General features: G+C 49.1%; 1 protein-coding gene across 1 annotated transcript in view; it reads left to right on the top strand.

Moving 5' to 3' along the window:
• The window catches only part of si:ch73-233f7.1 (uncharacterized protein LOC100537710 homolog), a 31,218-nt gene continuing 14,425 nt past the window's right edge, over nucleotides 1-16,793 (top strand). The window contains exon 1 of the mRNA XM_061835218.1: nucleotides 1-314. The gene's annotated coding sequence lies outside the window, so the exon portion shown is untranslated. The remainder of the gene's footprint in view (nucleotides 315-16,793) is intronic.

Below are 16,793 nucleotides of genomic sequence, written 5' to 3'. Positions count from 1 at the left end.
TCAATCAGCCGCGACTCGGATTCGGCCCACTTGTTCACTTGTCGCCTTTTTCTCGCCTCCTCCACTTTCAGCGAAAAAGAAAATGGATTTTTGGGGTTTCTTTTTTTTGCTTTCTTTTGCCATGACATGCTGCAGAGTGTCTGGCTTATGTCACACGCGGTGCTGACAGAAGAATCTCTTTTGCTGTTGGAACACTCGAGTGGAATCGACGCCCCAGTTGTGACATTATCATCAGAATTATTGCATTTCTGCGAAAACAGCAAGGCCTGAAGTTTGTGCAGCTGTCACATAAAGTGGAGTAAAAACGTGAAAAGGTTAGTGGAGAAGACGTTTAGGGGCTTATGAAAGGAAAATGCTGCAGAAAATATATTGTTAATGTTGTGCCCGAGTCAGCTCATAAATAATTTTTTGTATTTTTGTCAAGTCTGTTGTGTCTTCCAAATATCTCTCTCGGTTTTTGATTTGTTGTGCATTAATGTTTCAGCTAATATACCCAACTGTTCAAATCACACTTGTCGCCATCAATCATGTTTTGTTTTGTTGTAATCCACATGCGCACTTTACACTTTTCCTCGTCCAAGCGGTTCTCCTCACGCTTCAAACCCTCGTAAAACGTTCCAGCAAAACGCTTCTCCGTCTCCCAGAAGTCGCAGCGGCTTGTCTCGAATTTCTGACTTTGTGCGCAGCGCTGGCTTCGCGTCTCCCGCCGGACGCGGCTGGAATTTACTACGCCAGCCGCCGTTCGCCCGAAGGCTCCCATTTGTCATGCATCCCCGCTTATTGGAACGTTACGGCGGCGCTTCCTGCGGCGTGGATGCGGCCGGCGGCTACGTTCTTGGGGTTACAGTCAAACAAGCGTCTAATGACACCCGCTGTAACCACAGCAAAAGAGGGAAAAGGGGGGTGCAGGGGTGCACGCGGGCGTCACTGTAGCACTAGAACCCAGGAAATGCTTCGGTTGGCCACAGGGTAATTGGGACTGTCCCGTGTAATTTCGGTGGAGAGGCAGGCGAGGCTGGCCGCACGCTCGCTGCACTTGTCTCCGCTGGCTGCTGGTCAACCACACAACACCAAGAGGAGATAAAGCTTCATTCAAGTCTGCCTGTCTCCTGTCAGTGGGGGGGGGGGGGGCTAATGCGTGTTCAGAAGAACACAAAAACGAAGCCGAGTCAAGTGAGTCTGTCGCAGTCTGAGGGGCGAAAGTGTGACATGCTCGCGGTGGGCCCGAGTTCGTCCCGGCGCAGGTTCTCCTCCGCTGAGGCAGATGGAAAATAGGAAAGGGGATCGGGGGGAATTCAGCTTAGTCAGGTCTTCGGCTCCAGCAGTGTACTCATCGCCGTACGTGTGCGTTTTCTGTTTCTGTCGGCTCGTCTTCGCGAGCCGAGCTCACTTTAAGTGGGACAGACAGCTCGAAGACCAAAGACTTCTCTGTTCCGCGGGCCCAAACCACAGGTGTATGTTTGCGCGCGTCTGCTCCGAGAACATTTCTGTTTTGGTGTGACTGAGTTCAGACGTGCTGCCGGAGCATCTGTACGCTTGGCGTGTCGGTTTTTTTTTTTTTTTTTTTTGGCGCAAGTGCGTCAGCGCTAATCGCTCCTTCTCGGAAACACGTGACCGTGCCCCGCGGGGGCCGCGACATCTGCACTTTGTGTTTGTTGTGGCTGCTGTGTCCTACCTGTCTGCCCGCGACGAATTACTGGGATTAGATGGCTTGTCCCGCATGCCGTCCGCATGTGTGGCTTCTGTCTGCCCGTGTTTTCTTGGCGGGTGTGCACGTCTGAGGGCGCATATAGAAAGTTGCAAGAATGCCGGTCTGTCTGTCTGTGTGTGTGTGTGTGTGTGTGTGTGTGTTGCAAGCCGCGGGGTCACCAGCGGGTCCTCATCTCTCTCAGACCAGACGCAAGGAGGGGAGCAAAAGCGATGCGAGCGGAACATGGCCTTGGGCTGCGACTAAATGAAAAACGAAACGGCACGGGGGCCTTAAATGTTTGTAAATCGGAGACTGACCTTACCGCGCTAATTCCAAAACACACACAGAGAAGACTCGAAACAGATCTTCCTCAGAACAGTACCCGCTGACCCGCTTTCCAGATCAGGTTCTGGCCCGAGTCCAAACTCAATCAGGTAAGCGGTCAGGTTAGCACCAAAGGCGATCCCTCCACCGGTGGCCCGTTTTGGTTTATTTTTCTTTCCAGTGCGGCTCCGTTTCTCAGATGAGTCGGTGACGAGCTCTCGAGCGCCACAATTTACTGGACTTTTAAGTTCAATAAACACCGTTTAGCCTGTCTTGTTGTCCCTTGCCCCAGATTCTTGTGCAACAGGAATACGTCTAACAAAGCACAGATGCTGCATCAGCCTGGAGACGTACTGTAGGTCTGACTTACACGAAGGGGGGGGGGGGGGGGGGGGGGCTGTGTCCCATCTTTACTCGGTTCTTGCCGATGTTGCACAACCTCGTGTAGCTGCCGGCCCGGGCCAAGAAACTCGGACCTTCCAACCTCCATCCCGATTAGCTGCTCTCAACGCGCGCACAAAACGAGGACCAAAGCCAAGCTAAGAACCGCCAGCCCGAGTGCGGTGCGCCACGGTCCGCAGATGCGGAACCGCCGACATGCTCGTCTCAAAAAAAAAAAAAAAAAATTCGGCCCATCTTCAAGAGGAAATTCAAAACTGAAGTATTCCCCGTGTATTTGTACTTTGCAAGAACCTGCTGACTGGGATGGATGCCATGTTTCGTTTTCTATGTGAAGTCTGGATTGTGTGTGCGTCTTTTTTTTTTTTTTTTTTCATTTTTATTGTGTGTTTAATGTCCAGAGCCACCAACCCAGGAAGCTTTGAGTGGTGTCATTTTTTTACTCCTATTCATACTTTGATCAATTTGTGTGCGATACTTGTGTGTATCCAGATGCTGATGTCTGTGCAACTGTATCGCTCGATGTGTGTGAATAAACTGACACTGAAAGTGAACGATTTGTCTCTCTGACTGAGTCGGTGTCCAGTTTTCGGGTAGGAGTTGCAACTGGGTGCATGACATGAAGATGAAGATGAAGATGAAGGAAGCCTTCTGTAGTGCCGAAGAGAAGCCGTGGAAATGTGGCGGCACCGATTGAAAATGCTGAATGGCAGACAGCCTGACGAGCTGCTGGTGATGAGTCCTAGTTGAAGTCAGATCAAAAGTGGATTCAGATATTCATAAATATAGTGCTTTACACATTTCTGAACATAAATGGAGGATCCACCTGTGTCTTGTACTCAATTGGTGAAATGTAAAGCATTGAATTGTTTTTTTTTCTTTTTTTTTTTTTTAATTCATTTGTCTTTTCCTGTTTGGCACAGTTACGCCGGAGCCCAACATCGACCCCCCCTCCCTCAATGACCCCCCCACCCCCACCACATATAAGAAATTGCACACCTTTTTTTGCATCAGCGGTTGTCTGGCGCAATTGAAATATGCAGTTTGCTAGCTAGCCATAAAATGTACGTGGCCACTTTGGAGTGCCTCATTGTCTGCTGGGATGTCAGACAGAAAACATGAGAAAAATGCTCCGACGTGGCGTAAAACTACAACGGTTATGTACCCGTCCTGCTATGTAGCTGGCAGGCTAGCTGAAAAGGCGAAAGGTTGGTCTGGTACTGCACCGACAAGTACAAAACAGACCCGGGCGCGTTCTACTTGTGGCTAAGCTACGGCGAGGGATCCTGGTTAAAGTAAGCCATTTTGAACTCCAAAGAAAACCTTTTCGTACGGTGACGCGGCAGCTCAAACGCATCAATCAAAATACGCCAGCGTACTTTCTTGCTGGATATTTTCAAATATTCAAATTGGATTTTTCATCTTCCCATCCACTATTTCAGAACAGTGCAAGGAGTAGTACTTCAGTACGGCTCGATGAAATGCAGCGTATCCCTCGCCGCCCGATCGGGTTCTGCAAGAACACTTAGCGTGACTGCCCGACAGGGGCGCAGAAAAGTTATTTTCGGCCCCTTCTTCACATCTTTTGACAATGAAAACAGCCGGAAAAAATTCACGGCATACCAAAGTGCAGTGCATGGTGGAAACAGGACTTAGCAGACTTGTGAGCCCATTTGGGCAGCAGTTACGGTTACGTGTTATTTCAATAAAAAGCAGACTCTCAAGAGATAAAAATTCCAATGTAAGTGCACCAGTAGAGCAAACAATGCCAAACCTCAGCACAGCTGGGAAAGTCCAATCTGACTCATTTGAAAGTCGACGGTGGGAGAAATAGTTCTTCGGTGTCAATAGGACCGCTGACGGCGGCGCTGGCCAGTTTCTCTCATCCAATATGATGGTCGCGTTCCCTCACATCGCATGATTTATGTTACAAGGGTTTCCTCTTTAATACCTAAAAAATAAGCGGTTCTTGGAGCAGACAGAGTTATGACAAGGTAGAATAGAACAACTTTTATTCAAGACAACTTTCCACCATTTAGTCCCAAGGCTCAAGTGGCACTAAGTTGCCGACCTAGACAAAAAAAAAAAAATCTCGAGCGAAGAGAAAGAACGACGTGTGAAGCCAGAAAAGAGTTCTGGTGCGACCCAAAGAACGGCGAAGTAAAGGTAAACAAGGTGTACGATGGCTTCAAGTTGTGGCGGTTGGGATTTTGGAAGGGTTATGACCCCAAGTCAGGGATCGGCCCGCCGGAGACGCTCGATGGGTCGACGGAATGAGGAAGGAGTTTTATTTTGCCTTTTCATTTTCATATGTTTTTATCACCATTTCTCGAGCGGTTTTTGATTTGTGCAACCACTTTTTCTTTTTGACTCCGGTGTTTTCCTCTAGTGGGCCTCCAAATTGGGAGGTGGTCCACCTGTGGAAAGCTGTGTGGTCCTGGGGTTATGACAGGCCTGGCCAGTTTTGGGGGGGTCAGGGGGGCGCTCCACGGTGCATAAGCTCGACTCGACCCGACTCGTTTGTTGTACGTCGCGTGACAGTTTTGTGACGAAGAACGGCAAAAAACATTCGAACGTGGCCTTTTTTTTTTTTTTTTTTTTTTGGTAACAAATTTTTGCCAAACTGGGGCCTGTGGTAAAGACAGCAAAAAAAAAAAAAAGAGGTTAAGACGGTTCGGAACCACTGGACTGCACGTGCAAATCCGACGTAGGATTTCATCCACGCATCACAACCGCGTAAGGGTCAGGTCAAGTAGCACCGATGACGCAGTTGTTGTCGTTACCCTTTCAAATGTCTTTTTTTTGGACTGAATTTTCAACTGGAGTCGAGTCCTTCACGGCAAATGTCCACACGTTATTTTTTTTGTTCCTTGTTCGGCCAACAAAAGGCCCACGAAGAGGAAAGTTTGTGGCGCTGTGCGGTGCGCAAAGTGTTGCCATCCATCCTCCCCCGTGGGGGGGTTCTTTCTCTGTCCTCCTTTTCTTTCTTCTCACGCCAAACACGCCCGACTGTGGCCAATTATCATTTTTCTCCCGTTCTTCCCTTTCATTTTGTCCTCGTTTCTCTTCTCGCCTTTGTTGGTCGCTTGTGTAAATCAGACTTGGAGCTTTGTGTCGCTCGCGGACGCTCATCCTGAACAACCGTGGGGGCAGTTCAACATTTCTGACGCTGGCGTGTTCGTCACAACGCAGAAAGAAAGCGTCTTTCCCACGCGTTCGCTCACGTCCGTCCTCCTCCGCCCGACGCTGTCGTCGTCTCGGGTATCTCCTTCATCTCTCCATCTTTCCCTCGGAGCGGAAGACGGCTAGCGAGAAGACGTTCAGATTTTCCTTCCACGCGCTGCGCCGCCAAAAAAACGCCCGGGTTGCCCGTAGCGTCCTGGGCGACGGTGCCAGCGGAGAAGTGAAGTACGCACGCAGAAGACTTCAACCCCAAAATTGTCAACAATGTTTGCAACTGTTTGGCGGTTTATCAGTGTGTGGCCAATGGTGTGTGTGCTGCGTGTTTTCGGTTGCGGGAACAGATGTGCAACACGGTGCTGTGAAACCCGACGCCCCCCCCCCCCCCTCCAAAACCGCCACCGCCGCCACCCCTCACTTCAGCATCAACTATGGCAGCCCCCGCTTCTCTCTTCTTGTCCTCCAAACCCGCCCAGAACTCTGCTGCGTTATAACACACATGTGGAAACAATTCAGTCAATGCCCTGAGCAGGGGAGCCCTCTCTCTCTAACTCTCTAACTCTCTCTCTCTCTCTCTCTCTCGCTCACTTTCTCTCGCTCTCTGTCCGTCTCTCTCTCTCTCTCTCTCTCTCTCCAGCTCTCTCATTCTCTCTCTCTCTCTCTCTCCGTCTTTCTTCCTCTGTCTCTCTCTCTCCCCGTCTCTCTTCCTGTCTCTTCTCCATCTCTCATTCTCTCTCTCTCTCTCCGTCGCTCTTCCTCTGTCTCACTCTCCCTTCTCTCTCTCTCTGTCTCTCACTCTCGCGCTTTCAGTCTCTCTTCCTCTGTCTCTCTCTCCCCCGTCTATCTTCCACTGTCTTTCTCAATCTCTCTCTCTCTCTCTCTCTCTCATTCTCTCTCTTTCTCCATCTCTGTCTCTCTCTCTCCCCGTATCACTTCCTGTCTCTTCTCCATCTCTCTCTGTCTCTCTCTCTCCCTCCGTCTCTCTTCCTCTGTCTCTCTCTCGCGCTCTCTCTCTCTCTCTTCCTGTCTCTCTCTCTCTCTCTCTCTCCATCTGTCTCTTTTTCTCTCTCTCCATCTCTCTCTCATTCTCTCTCTCTCTCTCTCTCTCTCCACGAGGTCCACATCTACTTCACACCCTCCTACGGCGCAGACAACCCATCGTCCATGTGACTTTCTCACCCATCCTCAGTTGAAGCGCTCATTGCGTTTATTCTGTCGTGATCCGAAACTGCCGTCACCTTGTCGACACTCAGTTTGCATCCCTGAGGTTTTTTTTTTTTTTTTTCCCCTTCGTTCGTTTGTTTTTGTACTTTTGGGTTTAATTTCTCAGAAGACGAGCTTTGACTCCTCCCAGAACAAAATGTGCAGTATATCGGGGACATCAGGTAGATTTGGGGGACGGCGCAACGTGCTAATGCTTGCTGAAGACCAAGTAGATAAAAGGCGCCTTGATGTCGAAGGCGTGTTGAAATGCACACATTTAGCTGTCAAAATAAGAAGACTTACTTTTAATTGCAGCGAGGATACGATGCATTTTTTTTTTCCAAGGTTCAGCTCGGAGCAAACTTTTTTTCCACATCAAAGCGGTGTCTGTGCAACGAGGCTCGGTCCAACCAAAGCCGATGTCCTCCTCGTTAATCAAACCCAATTCAATTCCACCCCTTCGCTTTGTATCCCACGTAGCCTCTCCGGAGTCACAAAGAGGCCAAATCACATCCCTGAGAGTTCGTTTACACCTTGGACTCATGACCACTTGTTCTTTCAGGAAGGTCATCGCAAAATCGTGTCACGTCCCATCGGAAACGAGAGTAGGACCCAAATGCAGGAACTCGGAAGACGCAAGGTAGTTCAAGAAGAGACACGTTTATTGTACGCAGGGGTCGGGGATCGAGCAGGCAGTCCGGTGTGACGTCGGGCGAAGAGAACAGATGAGCGGACAGGCAGGAGTCGGTACACGGGGAAACAATCAACGCAGGCAGAAGTGTCAAGGAGTCAGGCTTGCAAGGTTGGTCTGAGAACGGACGAAGGTCGGTACACACAGGTTCAATCGGGAATACGAGAGTGCTGGAACGGGGCATGAAGCTCAACGAACTGGCGGAGGACCAGTCGTCACCGGGTCCTATATATACACGGGGGATGGTCCGCCCGCATGAGGCGCAGGTGCGCGCCTCCCAATCAGCGCGGGCACCCGTGCTGAAGCGGCAGGATCATGACAAATCGTGACAATAACTGAACACTTCTGATGGAATAAGAACGGAGGCAATGGATGGCGCCTCTTACGTCGTGACCTCGCCCAATGTGACGCTTTGGGTCACAGCTGAAGATTCATTTGATTCCAAAACAAGAAAAAAAAAGTGTAAAGCGATCCCAGTGCAAGCGCAAACACTCCAACTCGACGACGGTTCTAAGGTGCGAGTACGTCATTTTTGATGAGGTTCCTCGTCGGGGCCGGCTCGGGCTTGTTCTGGATCATTCCTAATGATGTTGCAATAGACCGAGACCTGTGGGGGGTTTTCCCATGATGTTTTCGTCTTGTCCATCACTCGGTATACGTACGTGTCCCAATAATGACAGTTAATTCCACCTCCCAAGAAATAATAAATCATACCGTGTGAAATTTTACCAATGCAGCCACCCTGGGGCGTCGCCAGCTTTTGTAGAGTCGATGGCCCCCTGAAACGGGCCTCACAGCGCCACTCTTATCACCTCTGTCGAGAATGAGGCTGATGCTCGCGTATCCGTTTGATGGATTCGTGGTTCTTTTGGAAGATTATTAAAAAAAAAATCGGTTCTAAATTACTTTTTTTTTTTGGGGGGGGGGGAACGCTGCATTATTTGATGGAGTCCAGATTATGGTGTGAAATCCAGAAACGTATCAGTAGAGTAGTCAACCTCAAATTCAAATAGGCGCCATCCATATTCATAAATGTCATCAACTGACAGGATTGTCCAATAGCTACGACACAGAAGAAAGATGGAAAATCAAAGTCAAGCAGAATGCGCTCCACGTTGTTAAGCGTTGGCCTCGGTGGAGTTCTGGTCTCCATTAAGTGACCTTCTAACAATCATTTTCATGATTGTTCTTGTCCGCTGTGCTGTGCTGTGCTGTGCTGTGTGGGTAAAGAAAAAGTGTGGTTTTAGAGTGCAATAGATTCAAATATGGAAATATATCAAAGGTTCATTCAGAATTTGGTCACGCTGGACTAAAAGTGTCTCATGTGAGAGTTGATTCCACGCAACTCTCTCCACACGTCTCACAGCTAAGACATTAAGATGCTAACTGGAAGAAAATGAAAAGGGACAAAACCTGTTTAATGACACGCTTGCATTCCAGAATCTTTCCAACAATCGTAAAACACCAACAAAGATGTAATTATTCCCCACTTTACGTGCCAAGCAACTGCAACTGTTTCGCATTACAACAACGGATGCTATGCGGTGATGTTTAGCGAGATCGTTTACGACAGCACAAGGTTAACGCTCGGAGTTGCACAAGAAACAAAAACATTCTCTCGAGTTATTTGCGTAACAGTACTTGCATACAACTTGAAATACAGTACAATGCTGTGTCCAGCGCAGGCCCCGACGAGGGTGAAAAGTGAACAAAAGCAGAAAAACGTTGACTTGCTTGTGCGTCTGCTTGTTTGTGAGGCGGTCAGCTGACCTAAGACTGAAAATCAAATTCAATGATGCTCAACTTGAGCCAAGCGGAAAAGTCAGTATCGCTTACGGGGCGTTTCATAGTTGGGTTTTTTTTTTTTTTTTTTTGCCATCAAAGGCATATTGTCCGTCCTGCTTTTTGTTGTTTTATAGTTTAAAGTGCCACAAAAGCAAAAAGTACTAGCCCCAAAGTCACTGCCCTGTTTTGCCGCTTTTCGGTCAGAAAGTCATTTTGGGGAAACCCATTCCAGGGGGCGGCCCCTCGTATTCGAGTTCCTGGCAAAGACGGTCTCTCAGGACCTGAAGTGGGAGACAAACCTCAAGTCCATCCTCGAAACAGCCGAGCGAAGGATGTACGGTACTTGGTGCGGCTTCTGAGGAAGCGCGGCCCGCTACGAGGGCTGCTGAGACAGTTCTACACATCGCTCGTCGAATCTGTACTGCGTACCTGCGTCACAGTCTGGTTTGGGCCCTCCACAAAAAAAAAAAGGACAAATTCTGACCTCAAGGGGCCAATCCAAACTGCTGAACGAATTGTGGGCACCACGCTACCCATCCTTGAGGACTTACTTACACGCTCGTCAAGAACAGGCGGGATCCATTCCTTGCAGCCTTGACTCCCTTTGCCCGATGGTCCGTTGCGCTGGACGATCATTCTCAAGGGAATTCAGAGTGCTCTGCATCCTTTGCACAACTGGCAGTTCAAAAATAAATTCTGTCGGCCGTCGTACTCAACGTGTTTGTCGTACTTGAGGGGCTCCGACTACCGGAGACAAATTCCTGATGCGTTGTTTCCAAACTTGGCCAATAAAGCTGATTCTGATTCTGATGACGAACGTAGAGAAAAAACGTGGACGCAACCTTGTGAAAGGAGAGAACTGACTCGATCTTTGGTTGGTTTGGTTGCTTCTATCGTCATGAGGATGTTCTGTGAGACTCGAGAGACGACCGAAAATGCTGGAAAACGGCTGCCGGGCTGTTGAACGCAGCTTGGAAATCGACTTGCGGTCAACCAGGGCAAAATCCCGAAATGACTCAAAATGGCAAATGAGAAGAATAAGAATAAGAATCCAGAACTGCATCCAGATCAGGAGCAAAAGGTGACCTTTTTCTGGGGCCCGGTACGCGTGTTACACCTTCAGATTTAGCGTCGATTATTTGACATGAAGGTTGTTTCACATTAACATCGGTAAGCTTATCGTGAAACTTGATGTGGCACAACTATTTGATATTTCATTTTTCTGTTTGACTTTCACATAATCCGATGGAAACCACTCATGCGCTTATCGGAATGAGGTTCAACTACAATTGCGTTGCCGCTGCGACAATAAATTGCCTAAATCCGGCCAAGTGGGCTGTGCAGAAAGCGAGGCCGTCGGCTGGCCCTTCCAAATAAATTCAAAAAGAATGAGTTGGACGGGACAGCGAGAGCGGGACACCAGGCAACTTTCAGAACCAAAGCAAAGTACACGAGATGACCGCTAAACGATAACGTTAAACGCAGTCAGCGTCCCGTCAGGCTTGTTTTTGATATGGCCCGAGCGCAGAAAGGAGCCCATTTGTGTAATTTAATATTTTGCTGCCTTCACATCTGGAGCTGCATGTAAAAATGGAAAATAGAGGGGTGGGATATGACATGGAGGGAGGAGGAGGAGGAGGAGGAGAGAAAAAAATAAACCCTCTTCTCTCCAGTGCACACATTTCACTCGCTCACTATGACCGCATGTAACGTGGAGAGCGCACGCGCACGCCGACTTGCTGCACGCACGTGCACGCCAGATCTGGGGTGACTGGTGCTGGAAGTTGGCGCGAGCGCGGAGGTGATCTGGGTGTGATTACCGCTTGGCTCCCCGACAGCTCTGATGATGACATTCAGCGCTTTGAGCTCCTCTGGCCTGGGCCGGCTCCAAACACAACCAGGCCGTACGCTCGCGACCGTGCAGACGTGTAGCTTGGATACTGCGGCAACACACACTGACTGCAGCGGGAAGTACTTTGCGAGTACAGGAACGGCCGCGTGCGGTGTCCAATTCCGATGCCCGCGTTGTGTTCACCGTCTTCGATTTCTCTCCAGCCATCCAGCGTCATCTTCACTTTGAAGAAGGCTCGCGCGCACCCTCGCCACTCGCCGCCGTCGTTATCGTTCTCTCGGCTGGAGACGAGTCAGCTCTTTTGTTTGCAATTACACGGGTTCCAAGTGAAGAATTTGCGAGAAGATGATGGGTGGAAAAAGGAGGGGTGGGGGGAAGCAGAGGAGGTCAAAAAAAAAAAAAAAAAAAAAAGCACCAACCGGCATGTCTGTGACATATTAGTCACATTTTACCGTAATTGTTGTTCGACCCCATCCCACACTTGTTTCAAAGAAGAAAAAAAAAAAAAAAAAAAAAAAACGAAATAGTTTGGGAATGTGCTCCGACGTGAAGGCCTTCCAAGTTTTTTTTTTTTTTTTTTTTTTTTTTTTTTTTGTCTGGTGAGTCGCGCACAAAAGGGCAAAAGGAGCTTTGCGGCCGGCTGGTCTGGCTTTGAAAACATGAGCGCCGTGGGCAGAAGAACGCCGCGCCTCGTAAGCCCCCCAGCTTCGACGAGGATTGACCCCGTCCAAGCTGTGAGCCACTAAAGAGCCCTTTCCGATTCCCTTCAAATCGCAACAAATCCCTTCGTGCACAACCTGAGATGAAAGCAACACCTTCCGTCTGGACCCTCAGGGGAAAAAAAACCACCTGAGGAAGGCCGTTCCTGCGCTGATCTGTGGAACGCTCAAGGGGGACCCCCCCAAAAACAACAACAACAAAACAACCCCACCCTACCGTCGCGAAAAAAACCCACCAAACCTCGTAAACGTCTGAAACCCAAATGAGCAGGCTGAGGTCAAAGTTGAAGGATGAGATGTCAGACACAACACCTGACCTGCCAATGGCGTCCAGAAGCCCATTTTTCTATCATTTTTGTGGCTAGACAAGCACGTTTGCAGTGAGAAGTACCTGGACAAAACCTCAGAGCGTGGACTCGCCCCAGCGGAAGGTCGGAGGCCAGCTCCGAACTGAACACGCGCCGAACGCGAGCCGCTCGTCCATGAAACGTCCATCAAATACATTTCCAAAGTCGAATGTCCTTGAGGCTCAAATTTGGAACTCCAACCAACAAAAAAGGCCGCAAAAGTCACAAACTTTCGGTCAAAAGGTCAAAAGGTGAAGGCGGCACAAATTTGAGCATCAGCTTGAGTTGAGATGTCGCTTAACCTCTCAATGATTCCAAAAGATGGAATGTTTTCACGTCAGACGTCGACAGATCGCCAACCGTACGAGCTCAGTTCAGCAAACGTTGTGCAAGATACTTTTGTTTGTCTTTCAATTTTTCTGTTTTTTTTTTTTTTTAAAAACTCATTCCAAAAAGAAGGAAAAAGCCCGCACACGTTGTTTTTAACAGATGACCGACGTGATAACGGAAGAAATTGGGCGAACCTTTTCAACGCTTTTGTGCGAGTTGTGAAATGCACTGGAGAATTTCGACGTCTGCAATTGGAACACAACAAAACAAAACACATTTTTGGCAAGTTGGGCTTCGACGTGCTCGTCGTTAGCGTTAGCGTAACACGGGAAGTGTTTCCCTTTGGTCAGCGAATCGGGAAAAGGTTTTAGGACGGTGACGCTTTTCTCCACTTCCGGGAAAATGTCGAGAGCAAACTGAAGAAACGGAACCTTGGAGGCTCTGTCGTACTCGATTTCCTCGACCGTTTCAGCCGGGGAGTACTTCTACCTTGTACTTTTTTGTTGTTGTTGTTTTATATTTTTCTATTCCGTAAGACTGTGACACAACAGTCCCTCCGGGAAAGCAAAATGCACAAACACGCTCGTGTGTGACCCGCGTACGTTGGTCTCCTGGCTCGCCGTCCTGCCCGGCGGGGATTGTTTTGAACGGTATCCAAGGGCAACGGCAAGCGAGGGCGGAGGTGGGGGGGGGGGGCAGGCCCGCGGTTGCACCTTCGCCTCCTCTTTGTTTGCTACGTGTGTGTAGCGCCCGAGCGATGCGTGGAAAGTGTTGTTGTCGGCGTGAATGTTGTTGACTGCTGGAGTCAAAAAGTCAAAATGCACTCTGTGCTCCTTTCATTCCCCTGAGGCCCTCTTTCTTTTTTCTTTTTTCTTTTTCTTTCTTCCCATTTTTACTTTCTATATTTTTCCTCCTCGCTGTCATTCCCTCCTGCTTTTTCTCTCCTTCCTGACGCTTTCCTTCTTTTTGCGCCCTCCTCCCTCCTTTCGCCATCTCTGATGGTTTTAGCAGAGGTGTGACTCATTGGGCACGGAGCCACAATGTCAGGTAGTGGGGGGGGGGGGCGGAGAAAGAGGAGTGGCGTTTTTGTTTTTGAAGTGCTGAGGAAGAGTGTTGTGGGGGTCACAGATATGTAAAAGTGGGAGGAATGTGCAAGAGGGAAAGAGCGAGAGAGAAAGAGGGAGACTTGGGAGAGGGAGGGGTGTACAGTCAGCACAAGGAAAACACGAAAAAAAAAAAAAAAACGCAGGGAAATGAATAATTTGATGGTTTCCGTCACATTTGAATTCGCCCCCTCTTTTTCTTGCTCATGTTTTGGCCTCGGCGCACATTCTGTGAGCCGACCCGTGTGTTTATTTGAAAACCTGCTCGCGGGCGCAACCTCATTCATGACTTTGGGGCCTTTCGAGAGCCCAATTAAGCGGAGCGTCATTAACAAACAGCAGAGGGGCGCGGAGGACGCCGACGAGAATTTGCTGAAGACGGGATTACAGGCACATTCATGTCAAGTGCCTTGTGGCCCCCAAGGCGGGGGTTCTCCTTCTCCGCCTTGGCACGCACACACACACACTTTTGACTCATATTAGTAACAATGTTATTTCCCCCCCCCCCCCCCACCCTCCATGTGATGAAATATTATCAGAAAAGGTTTGCTCTCGTGCCCCAACGTTAAGGTCGTCCGCGGGACATAAACATAAAAATCTCTTTGCGTCATTTCCTATGTGGGGGGAAAATAAAGATTTTGAAATTGGAGCCACCCGCAAGTCAACCGTTGATGTTGTTCGCAGTCCACTTTTGTTGCAGCTTTTCGATGATCTCGTTGCACTCGTTGACTTTCTTACGTTGACTGATGTTGCCAACAAATCAGTGAAGTGCAAAATGTGCACAAGATCACTTGGGACAGACATACACATTCAGTAGACTGGACCGGAGAAGCAGCTTCTTCCTCAGATTCTCAGCACAGCATTAATATTAATTGTTCTTCGCAGAGGATAAAGGATGTATGCCTGTGAGTATTATTATATTATCTTTGTGCATGCGTTGCCTCCCTTTGAGTTAGGACACAAGCTGCATCAGTAACAAGGACCTCAAACAGATGCTAATTGCTAGCCCGTGTTGCTGTGGGGTTTCCCATCGGAGGTTAGCATTAAGCTAGTTGCAGCTGAGTTACTGTTTGTTGTATGCAGCGGGTGGCGGCCTTCGCCATAAATAAACACGATCAAAAGTGTTGCCCTCCATTTAGCACTTCACCAAGTTGTCAGTGAGGCATTATTCATATTTCCAGTGCTGTACAGCACCGGTAAATGTGGATTTTTTTTTTTTTGGGGTGGTGGGGGTGGGGGGTGTTTTAGTTCAATACAACCCGATCACAGTGTCCGGTTCTTGTGTTGCCGTGTTACCTGCCCAAGGCCTTCAAAATCCCGACTGCTGGTGTCAAACACACGCACCAATGAAATGATCCTTTCTTTTTTTGAACCAGTCAGATTTTTAGTCCCACCACTCTGCGCCTTTGCCAGGTCGAAATGGCCTTCTGATTGGCTCAGCTAAAGAGCATGTTCACCCTTGTGATTGGGCGATCTAAATAAGATAAACTGAGTGAGATTATCTGGGGAGGACGATGTCATACACGATGAAAAGATTCATTTCCCGGTCCACTATCGCAGGTAAAACTTGACTTTGTGAGGCTCTTTCAAGCAACACAGTCGCCGTCTGGCTTGTTTCAACTTGGAAAATCAGACAATCCAAAAAAAGTTTAAGCGGATCTGAATCAAACGGCATCATTTTACAGTGGTTTACAATGGCGTGGACCACTTAAGGAAGGGAATATCTGTCTCATTTGAGAAGAACCCTCGGGCCCACTGTGCCACTGTATTTCATGCAGCAGGTCCGGGTCGTGAACGCGAGTGGTTTCCCGTCTTTACCTCGCCTCTTGAAAAATGATTGGTCAGGAAGGAACGCGTGCTGAAATATGCACGGGGTCACCACCCAAAGAGCCCGCTTTTTCACTGACCTCCGTGCGCGCGATGAAGCGGTGAACATCCCGATCCGCACGAAAGTCACGGCGATAGCTTGCCACCGCCACCCCCACCTGTTTCCCCTGGAATGTGCTCCTCCAGCTCGCCAGCGTGCACGCGACTGTTATGTCTATCCGACTGTTTAGCTTTCTGCATGTGCGCCCGACTTTTGCATCTGTTACCTGGCGGACGAGAAACTTGCGGTGTGAATTTCTGTTTCAACACGTCTGCAACTTGCGGGAATTTTATAATCCGGAGCAGGAATATGTGCTCGTGTCTGTCTCGCACTCCTCCTCCTTCTCCTCGTTCTGGTTCTGGTTCTGTTCTGTTCAGATCCAATGAGTGCGGCGGACGGTCCGCCCCTGCGAACTTCTTCCTGTTTGTCTCCCGTTTCCCCGATTCCATCTTGCACCTCTTTTCTCTTTTCTTTTGGCCGATGCCAGCTCGGCGACATGCAGACGCTTTCTCGCGAGCGTGCCTCGCATATGGCAGTCAGACTTACTTTGCAGCGCGCGCGCGCGCGCGCACACACACGCAGACTGCCTCGGTAGGCCTCTCGGCTCGCTGACATTTTCCATTTTTGCGCGTGTAAAGTCGAATGATCGTCACGATATTAGCGGGTGTGACAGATCGGGCGAGGGTCCATAACCAGTGGCGGTGCCAGCCTCTTATTAATGTCCCCCTTCTTCGAGGGAATCCGACCTTCAGTTTACACAGCTGAGGTGCATGTGGACCAAAGCCCAAACCCCCCCCCTCCCCCCTCCCTCTTCTCTCTTTTCCTCCCTTCCCTTTTTCCCAGTCGCTCTTCATTTTCCCATCAGCTCGCCACTTGCTCCGCTACTGGCTCTTTCGCAATGTTCTCCTCACGTTTGTTTTCCGCTTTTCTTCCTTCCTCCAGATTTGAGGACCATTTCACGGGTTTCTCGGCGATCCGCGGCCCGAACTGCTTCCCTTGTCATCAAGGCAGATTTCAGCTGTTTTTTTTTTTTTTAATTTATTTGTTTATTTCTTAATGATTTGCATGTCATTTCCGCCCTATCCCTCTCATAGTCCGCCAAGGTCAGCAGAATAGTCTCTTGTGACGCCCGCAGCACTTGAAAAACACGAGGACCAAGATAATGCGTCTGTTGACCAGATGTGAAATCTGACAGTGTTCAAGATTGTCTGAACCAGACTTTCGTGCCTTGGTTTGTGGCTCCCTCTAGCGTTTAATTGGTGTCATCGCAACAAAAAGTCTTCACACCACGTGGGAAGGAAGG

Source organism: Syngnathoides biaculeatus, chromosome 11 (genome assembly GCF_019802595.1).
Source record: "Syngnathoides biaculeatus isolate LvHL_M chromosome 11, ASM1980259v1, whole genome shotgun sequence".
In the NCBI taxonomy this organism is placed as follows: domain Eukaryota; kingdom Metazoa; phylum Chordata; class Actinopteri; order Syngnathiformes; family Syngnathidae; genus Syngnathoides; species Syngnathoides biaculeatus.
Note: the sequence above shows the minus strand (reverse complement) of the source record. Positions and strands in the feature narration are given on the sequence as shown.